The sequence below is a fragment of the Symphodus melops genome, assembly GCF_947650265.1.
Source record: "Symphodus melops genome assembly, chromosome: 1".
In the NCBI taxonomy this organism is placed as follows: domain Eukaryota; kingdom Metazoa; phylum Chordata; class Actinopteri; order Labriformes; family Labridae; genus Symphodus; species Symphodus melops.
The window spans coordinates 50336456-50358537 of NC_136691.1; the positions used below are offsets into that span (position 1 = coordinate 50336456).

At 41.2% G+C, this 22082-nt stretch overlaps 1 long non-coding RNA gene across 1 annotated transcript in view; it reads right to left on the reverse strand.

Moving 5' to 3' along the window:
* The window catches only part of LOC306837736, a 47869-nt gene that overhangs the window by 6877 nt on the left and 18910 nt on the right, over positions 1-22082 (reverse strand). The window contains exon 2 of the long non-coding RNA XR_013780989.1: positions 16430-16503. This is a non-coding gene — a long non-coding RNA (uncharacterized lncRNA). The remainder of the gene's footprint in view (positions 1-16429; positions 16504-22082) is intronic.

A 22082-nucleotide genomic window follows, 5' to 3' on the forward strand; every position in this document is an offset into this window, starting at 1 on the left:
AGGGAAACTCTATATGGGTGTGTTTGAGTACACTGATACACTAAGAGGTTAGTCAGCTTCAGTTCACAGTGCGCTAAGGTAAAGAAGAAGTCCCCATTAAGGAGATAACGGACAAGGCACATTGTCAATCAAGGGCACCTGGGAGTCAGGAGTAACACACACACACACACACACACACACACACACACACACACACACACTGTGTGTCTCTCAGCCTCAGTTTTACAACTCTACACACTGTCCTGTCTCTCAAATAAAAGTTTAAAAAATGCCTACAAATACAATTTTAAGTCCAAAAAAAAAAAAAGGCCTGATCACCTTTGTTGGGTGAAAATCCATATCAATGCAAAAAATGAGTTGTATGCTCAAGTTTTGCAATGAGATGTTCGTATGATGCGCTGGCAGATACTTTACTTTTTTTTTTAAATTATATATTTTTTTCTATTAGATGTTTATCTGAGTTGTCAGGTGAATGTAGTTTTTTATAAAGTGTAATTCATTTCTTACATACAAAAATGAATTGAAGGTAAGATTTGGGTTTCTGCTCGAATCTTGGGTTCATGATAAAAGAGAAATCAAAACATTTATCAGGAGATTTTATTGGCAATATTGGATTTCTTATCCTACGCTTGTTGTTATCTTAATTACCGACATTGTAGAAGAAGACAAAAACGAATGCAGCCGTTTCTTTGTTTGTATTTATCTGTCTCTCTATCCCCTCTCAAACCCAACACAGTGGATGTTCAACATTAGTCTGGTTCAGCTCGAGGTTTCTGTCTGCTGAAAAAAAGTTTTTCTCACCACATGTAACATGGCTAAGTGTAGCTTAATGCTCACGGTGGATTCATGTTGGCTCTGGAGATAATATAATAATGAGCACGGTCGAGATCTGCTCTTTCTCATGACGTGCCTTTCCTTTTGTAATGAATTAACACTATATTCAAATAAAGATCGTTTGATGACGATTCATTATAATGGTGAACGTCAGGGCTGATCTTCAAAATATCCCATCAAAAACATTGACTCCATTAGGACGAGTCACATGTGTGTGTTTGAACCGAAATCAACCCAAAAGCTGATACGGTTTACTGCAGGATTCTTGTGTTTCGTGCCGTAGCATTAGAAATGTTGACTTCCCTTAGCTGTAAGCGTATCACGATGTCTCTTTCTGCACTGGAAACTTTTGCAGCCGTCTCACAGACCAATAAACATGAGGATTATGGGGTTGTCCCTGTGGAGCATTCCGTGTCACCACAGGCAGAAAGCATACTTAGGATATCAAAAAACTGAAATTAGAGGCGTCTCTCTCGGAGCTCTGGAGAAACTAATACAGATACAGTATATAAACCACATGACGTATGTATTCATTTAGGGTTAGACGCTGGATGAAATTACCAAGCGAGCGCAGCAGGCTGGATCTTATTATTGCCGGAACTGAGGACTCAGAACTGTGATTCATTATACGGGACTTATGCGAGATGAAAAAAATCTAAACAGCTCCACACATCTTTAATGGAGGCAAGACATCCAGATTTATTTTTTGACAGGCATGTAAGAGAGATCAAATCAACACATATTAGCTACAGTAGGGCTGCAACGCTAAACCTAACCATGTCATTTGTCGAACAGTTTGTTCTCTTTGATTTGGTCCCAGGGTACATGTAAGTAGCACTGACACTGTGTTCTCCCGCTGCAGCATTTAGGGCAAATCCATCCTCTCTTGCAAAGTGACTGGCTTGTGTCGCGTTCTAAAGAAGATTTTGATATACTGCACGGCTACTGATGATATCCCCACAGAGGACAATGCTGTGCTGACATGCTCACTGGGCCAGAAACAAACTGACAGCCTACGCCAAGTATTCAGTTTCCAACATCAGAGCACATATCTCACAATACAAGTTTCCCCTTCATCCTTGTTTCGCCACTACACTCCTTACTCGTCCTCTGTTTTTTTTTTTTCTTCCCCTTACTCCCCCCCCCCACCCCTTCTCTTGTCTTGAGGAAAAGAGCTCTTGTAACCCAACAGAGAGACACTGATCCCTGAGCACAGCATCTGCTGACAAGCCAGCCTCCCATTCAGCCTTGGCTAGAGGCATGGGCCACCGAGAAACCCGATCCAGTTTGGCAGGGTCTCAACAATCGCTTCCTGCCCCATCCGGGCCCACACAGCTAAGTACTCTTAATTAAAGAGGTTAACTTGTCTAAGATGTGACCAAGGAAGAAAAAAAGAAAAAAAGACAAACCACCAAAACAATCACATCACTGTTTCCTCGTCTCTGACAAAAGAGGTTTCCTCTCTGACATGGTACGATGTGAGCTCTGATGCTTAAACAATGACATTAAAAGCGAAGCGGGTAAAAGATCCTCTTTAAATGTCTCTTAATAAGAGCCGACCACCCCTCTCGGGCCAGATGGAAGGGGGAGACGAAGAAGGAGATGAGAGGAGAGGGGAATTGGTGATGTGCACTTGGACAGCTTCTCGGTCTCCCTGATGCTCCGGGAGCTCAGAGAAACTGTAACTGGAGAGGAGCAATTTTATTATTCCTTTTTGGTTGGTTGTCAGCATACATATTAATGAAGAGTTAGGTCATTGCCAGGGACATCTGTATTGGCCCGTGGGGCTGCCTCGCTAAACGCCAGAGAAATTAGAAATGTAAATTTATACCCAGAGATACAATATGAGAGATTCTTCTCTGTTGTTTTAGGCTCCAGAGCTGCGTGAGCTCCCATTCTCGAGAGGCAGCCCTGCGGAACGGGCTATTCATTGCAGATCGACCAGATTGCAAATGACAGACTTTTATACAACGGGCCTGTTGTGTCTCGGCGGCAAAACATGCAAAGCTCATTTGATTCAGCAGCTCGGCCTTTTTTACTGTACCATCCATGTCGCTGTCAATGTATACAATACGCACCGAGAAAATCGACTTCCTCTGCTGTCTTTCATTACAGCTTACATTTTGAAGCGTAGAGAGAAAGAAGGATGTAAACAAACAAACGTCTCTCCAGCTGTGTTTCTAAGCTGTAAATGAAGATTTTCTGTGATTTTTTTTTTTTTTACCTTGGTCATTCACTCATACTCCTCTTACGTATGCTAGCTCTTATTGTTGCTCCAACAAGCGTCTCCCCACAGAGATGATTACAGTTTTATCTTTTCCTATTTCTTCTTGAAAGCTTTGCCATAATTGCATCAGATATCACTTGGGAACATTTCTAATCCCTTGAAGTCTTGCTTGTATATTTAAAAAAATGGCACATCAAAACCACGAGTACACACACAAGTGCACCCCCCAAGTGTGTACTGAGAGGTTGGCTATAAAGTGGGAGAAGCTCCTCATCAATAAAAATGATGCCGTTTCTCATTTGTGTTGGGGTTATTGATCAGTGCGGGCAGTGTATCCACTTTAATGGAGTCTCTATGGATGGATTGAGACCTACACTACAAACAGGTCCAACAGCCACGTCACGTCTGATGTATCAGATTTACCTGACTAATTTTCATCAACTAAGTCAAAACACATCTGGCTGTAGAGCGGCTCCGGAGGAGGTCAAGTGGTCCTCTGCTTTATCATTCTGTCAGGACATAACCCATCTTTGGATTCCCGCTCAGAGGCAGCAGCTGAAACTCTCCGAACGAAAAGCCGCTGTGGATAATTCCCATTTCCACGCTTGGATTTACATTCATCCAGTGGAAAACAAAAAAATATGTTGCTGTAATTCAAATGACAGTTCGCACCAGGCTCCACAGTTGAGAGAACATTTCCAAAAGACCTTGAACTTGGTGTGATGTCCCACGCTGCTCCACTGCTGTTGTTGTCATCGCTGCTGTTCGCCTTCCCCTTTTCCTTCCTGATTTTTACCCCGCTGGGATCAATGCCCAGAAGAGATGGTAATCACCACGACAACATGCGCCAGCACAGCTCATTAGTGTACATGCATAGCTCACACCAGGATTGTCGTCTGCATTTTCACGGAAGCACATTAGTCTTTGCCACCTCGTGATAAAGCGCCATCCAGTGTTTGCCCTGTAGGTTGAGAGAGGCTGGACTCAAAGCCAAGGGTCCCTTGGTGCTCCAAATACTGCTCACCCCTCCTTCCCCTCCTCAGATCCAGCATCCACCTCATTTTCCCTCCAGTCCTCCAGTGCAGTCACATAATAAGCTATGATTGCTGCTCAATCTTTGTCTTTTTTTCTAGAGACAGCCCATTTGAGATGCCCGGACCCTGAATTGAGTCTGCATGTAAAAACTCATTACTGCTGGGTGATGGATGTAGCCTTTTTTCATAGTGTGCAGCTGTAATAAACAATCAATGGGGAAGCATGTGCAGTACAAATCATCCTGTACAGCGCCTCACTGGCATCAATATTCCATATGAGGGGTCTTGTTTTCTACACTCAGGGTCAATACTAATAGACCAGTGCACAGATTGAAGATCCTCAGAGTGCAATCCATACCTAAGAGGTGTGATGGTGTTTGCACGACCAGTGTATGTCCTTGAGGCTATACATTAAAGCTTAACCATCTCAGTTTGATATATTTCATACCACAGGGTTTCATTGATGCCGGGTTGTGACATTGCTAGTATTTGAATTTAGAACAAATGTCAAAGTATTTTCAAAATACAGTATGTAACCAAAACAGATATCGGCAACACTGGCCTCAAGACTGTAGCGCTATTTCATTTATAGAAATGAAACATGTTCTTGATTATTTGAAATAAACACAGTCAGATTCAATGTTTGTAATGTCTTTAAACTAGAGGTTTACAACAGGAAACTCGGGAGCTACCGGAAGCTCGCTGGCAGCTTTTCAGTAGCTCGCCTATAGGTTGAGCGAAGTCCTGTGTAAGTTCAAAAAAACAAAACAACAACAACAAAAAAACAGACGACGGTATTTATTAGGCCCATAAAATGAAGTGTGAAGTAGTAATGTTTCTTGGACATTTTCGGTAACAAATTATTATTTGGCAGAATACGAAGTTAAAATATTCTTTTGCTTTTTTCTTGGACCTTGATGTGAATTTGACATTATTGATAAGCATTGACCTTGTGCAATTTCACACTGTATAAACAGTAGCTTCATTCAGCTGATGTGTGCTATGCAAATAAAAGAAAGCGATGTAATAAAAGTAGCTCTGTGCCACTTTTCGTTTATTCAAAGTTTCTCTCAGGTGAACAAAGGTTGGATAGTCGTATTGGGACACAATCTGGAGGCCAGAAGATTACATGCCCATGATGGCAACTTTTCTGATCACAGTCTCAGAGTTGGGGGCAATTTTGTAACCAACAAGATCAAGAATGCTTCAACTGGAAAAACGCTTACCTCTCTTTAAATGTTTGTGTTCAGAAATACTGTGCTAGTGCTGCAATGTAGCGTAGTGAGCTATTTTGTTTGTTTTTTTTCCTGGCGGATTTCTTCATATTAAATCTTCATAAAACACATGGTTTTATCACTACACTAGACAACCTCATGAACACAAGGCAGCAAACAAGTGTAAAAAAAACAAAAAAAAAAAACAAAACAGAAGCAGAGCTTTTTAGATGTCTGATGTGACGCAGCATGCAGTTGGGAACAGTTATACAGAGGGTTTTGCTTTATCACAAAACTTTAACACAAACTACATTGTGAGGTAAATTATGTGAAATGGTTATAAGGATTTGGATATTAAAAAGACAATTGTTGCAGTTTGAACTCCTTCTACAGGGCAGCCAAGCGCCAAGGGCTCATCAAAGTCTGGTCAAGTTTTGTCTTTATCCTAAACTTAAGCATAAACATTCTGGCCATTTTTACCCACTTCCATACAAATTACTTTTTGCGCCTGTGACTTCTGCAGGATTGTTTTCTGCCTCCAGTCAACATGGCATACCACTTTAATAGTGGAAACTGTACACCAAATAAAATGCCATCTGTATGAATTATAGTGGATGCAGATGCAATGAGGGGATTATGATCTCCATAAAGTGTTAGAAACATAATCTAAACCTTGTGGTGGCACAACTTCCCCTCAAAGTTCACCATAACTGCCCAACTCTGGACCCCAGCTCATCACAGAAAGGTTCACTGGCAGAGACTGGAATGTTGAAAAAGTTACACTTTTAGAGCCCAAAGGAGTCCATAAAGAGAAAAAGTGCACCATATGTTGTACAGATTGAGCCTTACAAGGCAACTTGACATAAGAACACCTGTGAAGCAGCTGACAGCAGACCAAAAGTGGATCCATGCTCAGGGGTGGAATGCTGAAGAGAATGTTCAAATACTCATGCTTACAGTTTGATGAGATTGTCCTTGAGATTTTGTTTTCTTTTTTTAATTGTGTTCTTTATTTGTAAAGGAAAGCTATAGATTAACAGGAAACACGGGGAGAGAGAGTACATGCACCTAGCATCGTGCTCTCGCTCACACCTTTGAATAGTCTCTGTGAAGACCATAACCTTGTGAACAAGAAACATGAATATTTTTTAAATTTGGGAAATTTATCATTTTTACTGGAAAAAATCTCAAGATGTAAAAAGAACTTCATGAAATAAAAAACAAAAACTCCAGTCACCTTGCTCTCAGCACCTTATGAAAAATGAAACGATAAGAATGAAAAATTCTGCCAACTAGGGGTTGAAGGTTTGAATTCCAAAGGTTTTGAAATAATTGATATCATCTCCAAATGAATTAGGCATCAAATGGAAATACAGGGGTTATACCTTGTCAGAGGCCAGAATATTCTCAGGAGCTCAAAAAGAATGCAGTCTACAGGACCTTCCCTGGTGTGTGGACAGGAAGGAGGTGAGCGGGCCACAGTGCCCAATCACCAACCCATTCAACTTTAAATAGTGTCTGGTTTACTGTCTAAGATATCTCTGCCATAAACGTTTCATCTATTCAATGAGGAGCTGAGACAAACAGAATGATTCAGTGATGTGGCGTACGAATGTGCATGAATGAGATTAGTTACTTCTGATGGCCACTACTTAGCAACCTCTGCCATCAGTGCTATACAAACTCAAGTCCATTTACGAGTCCATGCAAGTCTTTAAACAGATCTGAAGTGAAGACACATCTAAAATGATCAAGCTAAGAAGCTAATGGAAATATCATGATCACCTATTGAAGAGAAACCGTCAGGGATGGATTGACTCCAGAATGCCTCCGTCAGTGCTTACACGTGTTGCAGTTAGCCTGAATAAACCTGCATATTCCTCCCATGTTGCCAATAACAAACAAAAGATTGTGAGGGAAATTTCAACGCATGAAATGAGTTCAGAAAACTGAGGTCATTTTAATGATCCCATTCCTGTTTAATCAAATCAACCCTACACCGCCCGATAGACTAAACAACAGAATTGTTCATATTTAAACATCATGCCCTCTTTGAGCCTAAACAAGAGGTGATCCTGTTCAATGTTTAGAGGGGAAGGAAGAGGAGTCCAACACAACATATTGTAAAACACATGCAATGAAGAATAGAGACTACAGGCTGTAAAAAGGCACCACAGACAACCTGATACGGTTTCTTCTAAAGAACTCATTTAATGAAAGGGACATTTCTTTGAAGAGAACACAGCAGTGCTCTCTATTTTCACAAACAGGGTTCCTCCGCCTATTGTTCTTCTTACACATTTTCTCCTCAGCACTGTTTGCTGAGCTATTCTGGCAAATTGTATTTTTCTGCAGCAGATCTGATCTGTTATCAAGCAGACACCTCGACGTGACGCTGTGAGCACAGTCAGTGCCAGACTGTTCATATCCTCTCTCACACACTCATCCAGCAGCTCTACCGCTCTCGCACCTTTGTGGTCGAGACACATTTTTGTAGTCTTGTCTTCTCTTTTCACAGACACAAACAACTCTGAGGAGAGTATTTCCAATGATTTCACACTTTCACTTTACTATAGTGCATCTGATAAAGGGACTCCAACAGTGATAAACATCACACCTTAATGCCAGGACGCATATATAACCTAAAGTTTTTAAACAGTTTCAGTATGCTAATATTGTCAGGAGATATGCTAATAGCACCGTGCAAGACATAAAAATGAATCTGCTTGGACGGATGCACACACACAATGTGGCCAGCCAGAAACATTTCCGACTTAAATTGGAGGTTAAGGTAAACAATGGGGTCATTGTTTCGCTGCAGACGAGGCACTGGTGTAATGATTATGCTGAATGCTGAGATGCGCAGGAGGCATACATTTGGCTGAGCATAACCTCTGTCAAATTAAAGTCATGCTTCTGTATAGATTTTTCCACTGATAAGAGTTGAAGAGCGCAAGCTGCTTTTCTTTTAATAAGTCAAGAGTTCATGTTTGACATAATCATTAAGTGTTTGTTCTTATTTGTATTTATTTGAACTACTGAACTACTCTCTTCAGTTAAAAACATTAATCTGCACATTGGACTTTGAGACCCCTGGACTGTTTACATTATTTTACATTTTGCACATTAAATAATCCTGTTTTAATTTACTATTACTACCTTACTGGACCCTGGTCACTTTACACTGTTTACAGTATTCTATTCTGTATTTTATATTTTGTACATTCAAATAGCTCCTTTTTATTTTTAATATTTTCTATGTGTATTACTAAATTCAGTTTTTATTGTTATCGCATGGCCTTGCGGAGCGGTCTTTACATTTCACTGCACATCTGTATGAGTATGTGATAAATAAAAATCTTGAATCTTGATTGTAGGACAGTGCACATTAAATCAACATTTCAGCAATCGGTGGTAACATACCAGAAGTAGCACAAGGCCAAGTGGCCATAAAGAAAAAACATGTATTTTAACAATTCTTGTAGTATTTGACAGCTGTGACTGAACTGATTTCCATTTCTAGAGACAAATATTGCCAACCTGCTCTGCACTACGAGTTGTCATCCATCCACTATACTGGTTTACATCGGGGTAGTAGAGCAGGGTGAGCAGGCCCATTAACATGAACTACAGAAGCTGCAGTATAGCTGACACACAACTTTCGACCAACATTTCAGGTTTGAATTCAGATCAATATTAATGAGTACTGAACTGACAAGTGACTCTGATGTCCTACTTTAGGTGAAGCCTTAATCTTATATGGTCATCTAATCGTGCACATCCTGAGAATCCACGATATCGAAACACGTCTTTGTGAGAATGAATTGTTACGACTCTGATCATCCTCAGACTTTCCATCCACGCTGTCTCTTGCACTAAGCTTGCACTTGGGGCAATGTGTCTGTTCTTTATGGTCAGCCATGGTTTATCGCTGCATATATAAGCACATAGTTTTTCTCCTGTTTATCCAACCCAGGCACTGTTTCCTTAGGCAGTAATGTAAAAAACATGACTTCCCATGTGTCTGTGGATTCTTGATTTAGAGTAGAAAAATAGTCAGTTTTTCATAATTATTACTTGAAATCCCTTTGCATAATAGTCCTTGGATACTGTGGAAACTATTCAAGCATACGGTATGACTCATTAAAGGGTATTACAGTTCAATGCCTTGTTTACTTAGTTTCAAAAAAAAAAGTGTTGAGGAGCATTTTTTTTTCTGCAAAAGCTCCCAATACACCTTGCTGCTCGCCAAGAACACAGGCACCGAAAATGTTCTTAAGAATAAATTTAGATCAGAATTGTGAGAACAGGATCTCAGAAGGAAGAAACCTTCCAGAAGATTAATGGTGTGAAAAGGGGAGGCAACTCCTGCCACCCAATAAAGTCAAGGCTTAAGCAAACAGCTAAAGCGCCCTCACCCCTGGCCGACATCTATGGTCTTCGTGTGAGTGAGAGCTGTACAACCCACACACATGCACAGAAACACACACGCACTCATTTGAATATGCAGAATAAACTGAAGCTTGTTCTGAATTATTAATCAAGACATTCTAGTTACATATCACGACTTTTAATGGTTTTCTAAGTGAGATCTCCTCAGTGACTCTTCTGAAATGTTTATTGTTTTAAAAACACTTCCCAGCCTGCAAACCAAAGACAATTTTTTAACACTGTATCTCAGACATACTGTGAAATCCGGTGTATAGTTCGGAGACTGTTTTTTGGTGGGGGGGGTTCTCCAGAGGGAAAAGAGGTTTTCCTGCATGACAATTTCTCTTGTGTTCAGCAAAGTCCACAAAGTACAGTTTGTGCAGAACTTTTCCTTTACCATCTGTTCTGCAACCCTGCTAGCTACCGGTGCGATCGATAACGTTCTCAGCCTTCGGTAACGTTGATAGTTGTGATGAACAACACAGTCCTCGACAAACTTGCCGACAGAGTGGCACTGCTCAAGTCAGCTGGTCGCTTGTTGTCTTTGGAGGAGTCTGTCAATCAAACCAGCTCTCCACAATGCTCAACGATTATCAGAACAATAAAACTCAAGATGACGACCTAATGACCTTTTGCTTCTAAAAAGTGGCCTGGTCCGTGTCGCCATGTGACCCAGTGAAGCGTCACTTTCAATACACAATGAATGGGGGCGTAGCTTGGATCTCGTGGTGGAGGCTGAACTGGTGGTCGTGTCTCAGCTTTTCGGACTGGTATATTGGCCATCCCTGTACATAAGCTGAAGCCAATTTATTAGCTAAAAGAAAAGATATTCAAAATGTGTCTTAAGCACTGAATTTGATGCCGGTCGATAGAAACTAAAAACATAAAGGAGACCATAAAAGAGCGTACATTACGGGGAGAAGTCAAAGGATTATAAAGCTTTCCAGAAAGTCTTGATAATCCAATCTTTAAATTAGCCTTGAAATGGACATCATTATATTCTCCACCACCTCTAGCAATATAACTCTTAAAAGCTAAAGCTGAAAAACGCTAAAATACTGCATCTGTATTGTAAAGACAGCTAAGCTAGTGTGAAAGAGAGTGGAGAACTGTCAACCACCTTTCATGTGTATGAACACGTTTGGACAATACAGTACATCTAAGTGTCCCTGGAGTGTGCAGCCGAACATAAATGAAAACACTAAAATCCATTAAAAAAAACACGCCATATCTGGCTGCAATCTATGCAGTCATAAATATTTAAAGGTGGAATATCTGCGGACTTTCCAGTCTCTAAATATGGTTTTCCTCTACCTGGAAAGCTTTCAAGTTGGGGCTCAAGTAGGAAAACATTTACACATGTAGCCAGCAAACATAAAGGGAGAGGAGTGTGTCCTGACTTCAATCTTTAACATCACTCTTATATTTAATGGTATTCTCCTCTAATTTGAATCAAATGGATTAGAATTTAAAACAGCGTCTGAATGAGCCCGCTGAGCTCCCTCGGGCTGAGCTGAATAGAGAACAGTAAATGACCTGTCTGTTGGAAATGATGTCCACGGTAAACGTTAGCACTGCTTTTACTATTCTCTCTATAGGCCCACATTTTCAATTCACTTCGATTTCTTTACGCTTTATTGGGAAAGCAGCAAAATTCTATGTTGCCAAATCAAATGCTGCCAACGTAAAAGTCATGAGAAACGAAAACGCCCCTTGTCCCGCCTTCTGTTTTTTATTGTTGTTTTTTTTTTACACTGTGTATGCGTGGAACTACATGCAAAACACAGAGTCCCACGCAAGCATGCATGCACCCAAACACGAGCTAACACATGCTCATGCTTCCCTTGGTAGGGTCAAAGGTGGGCCTCAGCTTGTGATAAAGTGTGCGTATGTGTGCACATGTGTATGAGGGGGTGTAAGACTGATCCAGGTGCTCTCCAGAAGGGAAGATAAAAATCTGTTGCCTGCATGTTCTCTTGTCGGGCCTCTGAATCTGCCAACAGGAGAGAGTTTGACCCCGACAACCTGAGTCCTGGCCTGCTGCGTTTAATGGCTGAAAGAGACAGAACGCCACATGTGGCAGAGAGAGTGCAAGCATACATCTCGTTCAAATTTACACATCATAAACCTCTGTTTACATCAGACGAGTTGAAGTCTGATGTGTTCATTTAGCTCGTGTCTAATCACAAGCAGCGAGATGCTAATGTACTAAAATACCTACCCACAATTACTCTAAATAGAAAACACATGTCACCCCTCCCCACCCCCGTACAAAGTGCAGTAATTTGAATTCATATTGTAATAATATATGACCTCCTATGCAGCCTGTAAATTACAAAGACACCCCGGGCAGATTTCTAGTAAATAATCCCTGCTCTCTGCAACAGTTTTCCTGTGGGCAGCTTTTACAGAAACGTTAAAGCATTCTGCAATCACTGTTTGGCTTAGATGGTAAAGGCTAAAATCACGTTGCTCACCCTGTTCTCAATACAAAAATAAACGTCCCTGTTGGCAAAACATTTCATTGGTCACAATGGAATACTGTTACCATACGCAGAGCTTAAAAAATAGACAATTGAAACCATATTAGAGGGCGTGAGAGATATGCAAAAGTCTGTGCACTCTCAGTCGTATGCCTGCATGTGTGCACAAAACGTGGACGTGTGTGTGTGTGTGTGTGAGAAAGTCCGGGCCAGTTCTGGCTTTGATTAGAGCCTGCATGATAAAATGAGAGGCAGCCGAAGGCCGAGCTGGAGCTGGTTAGCGGCTGCCTACAAATGCAGAGCGAGCAGGAGGATTTTTATCAAACACACGTGAATGTTGGGGGGATGCCATTTATGTTTCCCAGGATGGCAACATGCACACAGGCAGAAGAATGCAAAACAACAGAGGAGCACGTAAGCGCGTTCATTTCAAAGTAATCATCCAAACAACAGAGGAGCCAACAGGGAAACGAAGGAATAAACGCAGAACAAGGAGAACGGTGCCGAGAATGCAGAGAGAGAGAGAGAGAGAGAGAGAGAGAGAGAGAGAGAGAGATACAAACACGAGGAGTCAAAAAAAAACGCCAGTGAAAGTCTTGCAAAATACTATCTCTGAGTTTTCCAATTGCGGTGTTTTAGCCAGCAGTAATGTGTCACGGTTTGTGTTTCTAATCTGATAAAGGTTTTATGGTTCTTCCCGCTATTAGCGTCATTTATTGTCATTTAGGGAGGCAAGATTGCCGCCTGTGGCACTGACCTCTCACAGATTATCCAGTAGAGGACGGATCGAGTTAGGAGTTAGCGACGCCTCATTCTGACATCAGAATCTATCGAAGGAGGAGCAGAGGAAGTGAATGATGGCTGATAATGGAAGAAGCGGGAGAACGGGGGTGGGAGTTACGCCACGATTTGTCTCCCCCAAGAGGCGGAGGGGAGCTGTTTCTGCTCTGGCTCCCACTCACTGGACCTCCCTCTGCGCGTCTTCCTCTTCTCCGCTTCCCTCCGTTTCATTCGACAGCTCCAAACCAAAACAAGGCGCCACATGTGGTGCCGACGACCTTTGCTGTGTTTTTGAAGGAACATCACATCATGACCAAGGTTTCGTTGAGCAGCTCAGAGCACGGTCTATTAGGCTTTATAGGCCCACGTTGTAAGGGTTAATTTAATTCTCCTGTATGTGTTTATTTCTCTGCACATCCCTCCGATGAATTCCAACTACATGAACGCACCAGCTGAAGTTTCTCCTCTATTCCACCCATATGCTTATGATTTGTGCCTCGTCTGCTTTTTCACGCTACGGCAAAGCCATGAAATTTTTGAATAGACATATCTGCACAGTCAATGATTCCCCATGACCTGTTTTAGTCAATAATAAATTGGAGAGAAGAAGAACGGGGGATAACATCTCTTAAGCTACAATAAGATGGCTTTTATTAAGCTGCAAAGAGACGAGTATCCTCTTCCTATACTTTCACGGTTAAATGAACACAGGGCTGAAAGTCGGTTCTGCACGTTATCCCCTTGCAGAAATTAATAAGCATTTAGATCATGTTTCTCTTCGGCATTTATGTCAGGGACCCGTGCACCCTTCTTCCTCCTCCTCCTGCGGCTGCTGCCGCTGCTGCCCACCTTTTCCTGGTCTGAATTAACTGGAAACATGTTTCCAGCGCTGATAAGTATCAGAGAGGACAGGCCGCAAGATTACTTTGGATCTTAGAACTGCTTCTTTTTTTTTATATTTCATTTTGGACAGAAGATAAGAGAAGGTTGAACAAACACGTTGAACCCAGTGCAGCCCTGTTACAGATGGAAGGTCACATACTTGTAGTGTTCCACTGTGAGACAAGAAAAACCTTTTTTAAATTAATTTGATACTACTTAACTCGATCCCCTTCCGAAAAACAACACATTTCTGCTTTGACATTAGACGTTTGTTTAAGCCGCATGGAATAACTCCTAAATGGACCCTGCAAGTCCTGATTGAAATCACAAGTCATCCCATATTCTGCTGCTGGATGTCGACGATGCATCATGACGTCTAATGATGCTCTGCATGCTAAGAGCTCCGAACATGTTGACCTGGTGTGCTGTAGTAAATTCAATGGAAACAGCATGTTTAATATTACAGTATAAAACCCAGAGGGTGAGTCATTGTCATCTCTTTTTCCCTTTTGTGTGGGCCAAATGAACTTTTTCTTTCAAATTATTCAGTAAATAACCGCTTCCGCTCCAAATGCAGCCATAATAGCGTCTGTATTCCTCCACAGCCGGTTGATGCACTTTCAAAACATATCTAGGAACCTTTTGCAAGCATTAGTTTCTCATAGCACCAGTCGGAGATGGAGCATCCGTTTGCTATTTATGTGATATTTTTATGTAATATCTATTTTATGTGCGATTGTCAAATAAACTTTCTCAACTTAATTTAGCATATACTTGAAAGCAGAAACACATGTAAAAGAAATGTTTTAATACTTGGAAACAAGGCCTCAGGCCTCAAGAGGTTAAATATATCATATATATATATATACACATATAAATATATATCATTTCAGGTCAGTAAGACATGTCCTGCAATTTCATTGATTTGTGCAAAAGCAGCCAGATTTCATTTGAATATTTAACTTGTAATAATTTAAGACTGCAGCTGGGCCAATACTGTTTGTGTACCTTCCTTTTAATCCCTGGACATGTGCATTGGCTAATATTTAGTGCTGATCTGATTTAAGTCAGAGCTAAAACGATGAATGTCGTCTATAACAGCTCCAGAACTCTAACAATATTCCCCCAAAGTAACACTTCTGTGCTCTGTTCAAATTGAATCCTGGCATATTCAAAGTCTACTCCTGTTTTACTTTGGGGATGTTCCGGTGAAAATATGTCAACGTTTCTGACAGTTTGCAAACTCTTTGGAATGCTTCCTTCATTTCTAGCATCATGCATTTATGTTTGCTATTCCTATGTGTCATATTGCCTAATATACTAAACATTGGTTCCCAAACTTTTACTTGCCAGGTCCTCCTTTGGCAGAGGAAATATTTTCACCCCCCTGAAGCCCTCCCCAAACTCATCAACATGTATCGACATAAACTCACCGTCAGTCGTGCACTTCGCTTACAAATTCCAGTGTTTTGGCAGCATTGGCTTTAAGAAGAAAAGGCAGACAGTGTGGCAACAAACTGCAGCGACATAACCTGCAGAAAGCAATTAAAAGTGATATTACTCCCCTCCCATGCCCCACATTGTGAATCACTGCTCGAAACGGTAGTTACCAATAAATCATCCTTCATTTTTGTACTGTTGTAGTCAACTCTAAATCACGAGCACAAAAGCAAAACACTTGTCTGGGGCCAGTCGCTTCATCTTTTTTTTTTTTTTACCTTTGTTCCTGTTTAAAGACTTCCTCAGTTGACCTCTGCACACCAGTTATGATTGACTTATCTGGTTAAAGACCAAGATGTCAACTCACATTCAGTTTCCTGTTATTTAATGGTCTTGAAATGGACACCACGGAGTGTAGTTCAACATGAAAACCTAACTCTGAGAATTGTTTATTGACATGTAAGTGTAAAACCAAAGATCAGTGACACATAAAAAGAAGATGAAGTACCGCTTCCTAATATGAGGTGATCGGCTAACATTGTGCTACAACTAACGTAAAGAAGCACTCTGTCGCCATGTCGGCCGTGCAGGTGAGGAGTTCTGTGTTCAGCTGTTCTGAATCACAGATACTGAGATGCTCTCCCGACCCCTGCACTCGCTTCCAGTCTGAAATTGATCGATGAGAGCCCCCCACCCTTTGAACCTTATCTGGCGTTGGGCTTTGCATTATGGCTCTACATCTGTTAGAGAGATCAGGGCGTTTGCATGGAGTTCTGGATGAGGACGTGACCAGACTCTATTGCTTGGCGTGTTACTGCCAAGCCACCAAAGTTGCACACTTCCTCCACAAGTTTCCATCAGGGGAAAAACAGCCTCTGATGTCCTACATGTCATGGTTTTGTGATGTATGAGCTATGGGACGGAGAACCTAAATAGAAGAATGTAGGAGTTGTGTTTTTCTCTTTATCTCGTATATATGTCCCCAAACATTAAAATGGACACAGTTTTTATTGCAGCCATTAATTCTGGGAAGATAACATTAAATTTTATGGTGGCGTTGGGCAAACCCTTCTTTTTTGGAACTGAGATATAAATTCTACCTACTTATATCTGTCGAGGTCCTTCCTGTGGAGGAGGCCCGTCCTACATTCCCAGGATGATTTCCCAATGATTTACATCTGCTCTGCTTCAACGATGTCCATTTTTCAGAGTCGGGGTTTTTGGTAGAAGGAATAAAGAAAGGGGGGGAAAGCCCATTAGAAGGATGTTAGTGGCAGCCTTTTTCTGTTGAGTCCCCTCACTGCTCCTCTAAATGGTCCTCTGAGTCCCGCGGGTAGGATAATTACAATCGATGCTCTTTTCATCAGCACAGCTATCATGTCCACCAGCGCTGCCAGCTCGACAACAAGCCAAAACTTCATATTTCTCTCCAACTGGAATGACCAGCAATCCTGAAGATGATTTCAGCAGACAGTCCATTTTTACACAAATACAATATGCAGATGAAGGAGAAAATGATTGACAATATCATAAATGTTTGGTTTTTTTTGATTGAGTTTCTCAGCTTAGGGGGGGAAAAAAACCCCATCTTGGATCTGCGCTAAAAGAGGAAACACAGTAACAGACTCCTCACACTCTAAATAACGGGTAGACATATACATTAATTACATGTATGCTGCAGGCCCAGCAGGGTGCTCAAGTGGTTTTTCCACAGCTCTCTGTTAATCCCAGAGAGTTAAAAACCATGACTATCAGTAATTAGCTTTCTTGGTTTACCAGCATGTGTCATCACCAAATTCATCCTGCATCCACTTCCCGCTGGCAAAAACAAACAGCTCCCTAAGCAGAATTTTCCAAAGTCGTCTTGGTTTCTGTCTCTGTAATAAAACCTAATTTGTTGTCGAGCCTTGTTAAAGTCCAAATAAAAGCCTGAATATTTAGTTCTTGGAAAAATAAAGGTGCTCTCTGCACAGGGCACTGGATCACGGGTATGACTCATAAAAGTGAGGACTGCATGTGATTAGGGATTTATATGGAAGTGGAATGGTGCTATTGCTGATTGTGTGCATTGTGTGTGTTGCTGATAACACACTGAAAGTGGTGTACTCTCTTTGAGCACACACACATCAGTGTGTGTGTGTGTTTGTGTGTGTGTGTGTGTGTGTGTGTGTGTGTGCCCTTGCATGTACTTGTACATTTTATGAAGTATAATTTGTTTTTCAGGTTTATTCCCCTCCCAAGAAAAAGAGCTCAGCCTTTAGCGACAACGCACCTTTAAAAACACACTGTGGACCCAGTGACTCACAACATCCTGTTTCAATTAGAGGTTCATATTAAGTCCACAGCAGGAGGCCTAATTGGAGCTGTTGCACAAGAGTGACTATAGCCAAAGAACTGTGTTCAAACTCCGGCTTTATAGCGGCTCTCCATGTAGAAATAGTCGAATATGTCATGAAATTTAAGGACCATGCTAATGGTTTTATTTGTGTGTGCCAATATAGAAATAAAACATTATTGCCAACAGTCTTTCAAAGCATGCCCACTGTTTGAGATCAACGATGACGTTAAAAAAAAAGATGCTTATTTTTGATGTATTACCTATGTTCAAGGAGGTCTGACTTTTATAAGCCACGGGAATTCACAAATCAAAGCGATCCACTCAACTTTGGTACGGCCTGAAAGTCAGCAGTGATGTCATACACGCAATTTGTTGTAATGATCTTAAACATTTCGGAACGCAGTAAAAGCTCGTTTAACGCTTCGTGAGACATGTACCTCATGGACCTTTTTAAGTAGAGCATCACACCAAGATAGTTAAAATTCACATCACGTGTGGTATTCATAGCCGCACATCACTTCATCAGGTTTAGAAGAATCCATTATGGTTTATTATAGACAATTAGTGAGAGCAAAGAAATGATCTCATAAAGCATATCTAACCAGATTACCTTTGAATTAAACCAATATTCAGCGTAATTATTGAGACAGTAAACATAGTTTTATGGTGAGGAGAATTTACATTCTCACTGATCCGGGTAAATTAGATTAAAAATCTTTGAGCTCAGCGAACATTATGTGAAATGCAAAGAAACAACAATAAGTGTTTGCACGATGACTCGAGAAGTTCCAACTCCCAACTTTACCCAAAAACAAGAGACTAAATCTGCAGCCCTGAGTCTAAATTATTACGAGTTCTGAACTACTGTAAGCACAAGCAGGAACAGTCAAATTAAAAGAAAAGAATATGTCCAATCAGACTTTCGACATAATACTTTCACGTAAAAGACTTCTTTTTTAAATTTAAGGTCTGCTAGCAGCAGTTTGAAAATAGATGATACTTGGATTTGCAACAATGAGTTGGTTGTTAACACACACACACACACACACACACACAGCTCTTAGCAGGAGACTGTCTTTGTCAGACAGGGGGAGGTGGGAGTCAAGACATTACATAAAAAGAACAAAAACTACAACAACAAAGTAGAACAGAACATGCTGGTGAACAGAAAAAAAACACAGTAAACAGTAGTTTCGTTAAGTGCACTTAGATTGCAGCAATCTCAGAAATACTTTTAATGTGCGGCTTGTAAGAGACAAACATCATCACGCCATCATGTCGGTCAGGTTGATTTTTTTTTTTTTTAGATATTTCCTGCTGTGTTTTCACATCAGCTCACCGGAAAATTTACTTTAGAGCTGGAAGAAAAAAAAAAACTTCCATGACACTAATAAAGCATCAATTCATTTTCAATTGCACCGTTTATTTCTCCTGAATCCAAGTTCAATTCAAGAAGGTTTTTTTTTTTTTTTTTTTTTTACACTCAATAGGCATTGGTAAAACTGGGGGTGGATGATGGTTAGCTTAAGCGTCATGTCACTTCATTTAGTGTGAAGAAATGGCCAGTATAACCAGGCCTCCAACCTATGGAGCTCAAACTGTACACAGATGCTGAGAAAAGCAGTGAAAGAACTGCTTTTCAAACTTTCTCACATTTATTGCAATAAATTCCAACGATTGTAATGTGTTTTCTGCTCATTCTTGTATTACAGTGAATGAACATCATTTGCAATCAATTGCCCAGCCCGACTAGACAAATGTCTAACGAAGCTGCTGTATTTGCAGGACTTGCAACAGGCTGGGTGTTTAACACAGATCCAGCAGTCAGCGGGCTTGTTAAGTGGATGAATGTTAAAATAGGCACCTGAGCCTCCGTGGGCCCCCGACCACATAATGATTTATCCCATTGTACTGCTAATTTGCTTTTATTGCACTACCTAAATGCACTTGCGTTTCACTGTTGCGTGCGTGAATAATAAACAGTGAATAGGAGCAGGAGACCACAGTATAACCACGGCTTTTCCTTCTCCCTTCATTCACTTTCTTTCTTCTTTCGTTTCTTCATTTCTGGCCACATAGATGCTTTTTCAATTAGGCCCATAGACGACAACAGGCTCATATATATTCATAGCTTGTATGAATGACGGAGGAATGATGATAATGATCCCGATATGAGCTGAGGAAAGCAATTACAGTCACCGCTACCATAAATAGTAATTGCAAAAATCTCTATCATTACAAAGAAGAGGAACCACAAAACACACAGCATAAAGCAGCATTCTGTGGAGATGGGGGGGGGGGGGGGGGGGGGGGGGGGGCGGGGGGGAATTGTGTTTGCCAACTTTTCCCAACAAGCCGTTCAATAAGCCTTTCAAATGAGTGGCCATGCAGATGTGTTATCGAGTGTAATCACTGATCAGTCTTTTATGGGGTTTCTCTCAAATTGATTTTCTCTCCTCCGTTTTTAATGGTGTGCAAACGGTAACAGGAAGCAGAGTCAATTACACAAGGTACTGTACGTTACTAATTACTTCATTGTGGGGATAATTTGGCTGTATCGTCTCTTTGGCCTTTCCTTACTTTTGTGAACTCAACAGGCCACACAGCTGACTGTGTGTGTACGTGTTCCCAAGCATCAGAGTCTATGTGAGCGTGCACATGCCCACCTTTCTGCCTGTCTGGGCAGTGATAGCAGCTGCTTCTGTGTGTGTGGGGAAACGTAGGAGTGAGGCTTTTAGGGAGCAGGATTTATAGCGCTCTGCAGGTTATAACTCATTTCAAACTGAATTTCCTGCCTGTGTGATTGCATCCCTCTGTAATGCCCTTGACAGAATGGAAAGCACACCGATGTTCCATGTCTAAAGATGGACATTTTTGGGTGTGACTTCTGAATCAGGGCTTATAAATTACCCCCATGTGAGACAAGACAAGTGTCCCACGAAGACAATAACAAACGCCGTTCTTGTATTACGGAAAATGGCTGAAAATGATTTTTTGGCCTATTACTGGATATCATACTAGCAACATTATTTATGGATCAAAAAACTGCAATGACTGCGTGATGGTGCAATGAATCAGGGGACAAGGACTGCCTGTAGTTTTGACCTTATAAGAACTCAGACAATGAAACTGAGGACAATCACAACGAGCTCCCAAAAACTGAAAACAATGAGGCGTAAAAATGTTTATTAGCTTGTGAAGCAAGTGAAGAGACACACGGAAAACCATTTCCTCTGAATCGTCCACAGGTCAACGTTTTAGACATTCCCAGTAGCTGATGGGAGAGGAAATCTCACCCGCCAGGTGAGTCTATTTGGGGTGATTAAAGGCTTATTTAGTATCTATAAATAAAGTCAACCTGGTGCTAAACTGTGTTAACAGATTTTTCCTCCCCGAGGCGTGCAGCTGTGTTTTATCTTGAGCAAAGGAAAGCATTTACTAGCAGAGCTTCAGACTGAGTGCGAGTACATTTAAAAATAAAACAGAAAGGGATGATTTGTAAAACATTGTAACCCCAGATTTTATTTCCAATAACACAAAGACAGAGTATTAAATATGTAACTCTGACACCTAGCGTTTAAAATGGGAAGTGCTTTCCAAACATTGGAGGGCGCCATTTCCCCTCGCCCCCTCCTCCGTAGAGCCGATGTGTACGTGGGTTGTTACATCGCAGAGACGGAAGCTTCAGTGTTTAGCCTCACTCTTTAGACAGATCTGCATCGGTCTTCGAACCTTTCTAAATGTAATGCCAGAAACGTTATTTCAGTAAAGTCTTCAACACTTCAGGGAGTCCTTTAATATTTGTTCACATTTTAAAAAGCCCCAAACCTTTCCAATGGCTGACAAGTCAGGACGACCACCAACAAGCCGATATTGTGGAATAACTTTTTTCTAACTGCCTCAACTTTATTTGAAATGTGTTCCTGGCATCTAATTTATAACCTGCACATCCCTTCAGAATAGTAATGCAAAAAGCAAATGCCTCACTCTCAACATTTGTCATCACATTCTCTTTTCTTTTTTTTCTCTTTTTTTTTTAAGATTTATTTTTGGCCTTTCGCCTTCGGGAAAGGAGCCACAGACCGGACGCAAACCCGGGCTGCCCGTGCGAGGACCATAGCCTCTCTACATGGGACGCGCGCGCTGCCGCTGCGCCACCAGCACCCCATCACATTCTCTTTTTATTTACATGTTGCACATCATTCCAACATTTTAGGAAACAGGGCTGTGCAAAAACAAAATTCCAACAAATGTGAAAGAAAATAAGGGAGTTTCTCGAGAAAGACACTTGCATGTATTTGTTGCTGTTAATAAATGCATGTCAAAGTTTAGATGATTTTGATGTTGTAGCAGAATACAAGCTGCAGATACAAGTATGTTTGTTTCAGGGACCAACGGAGTGTATGACTTCTGACAAGC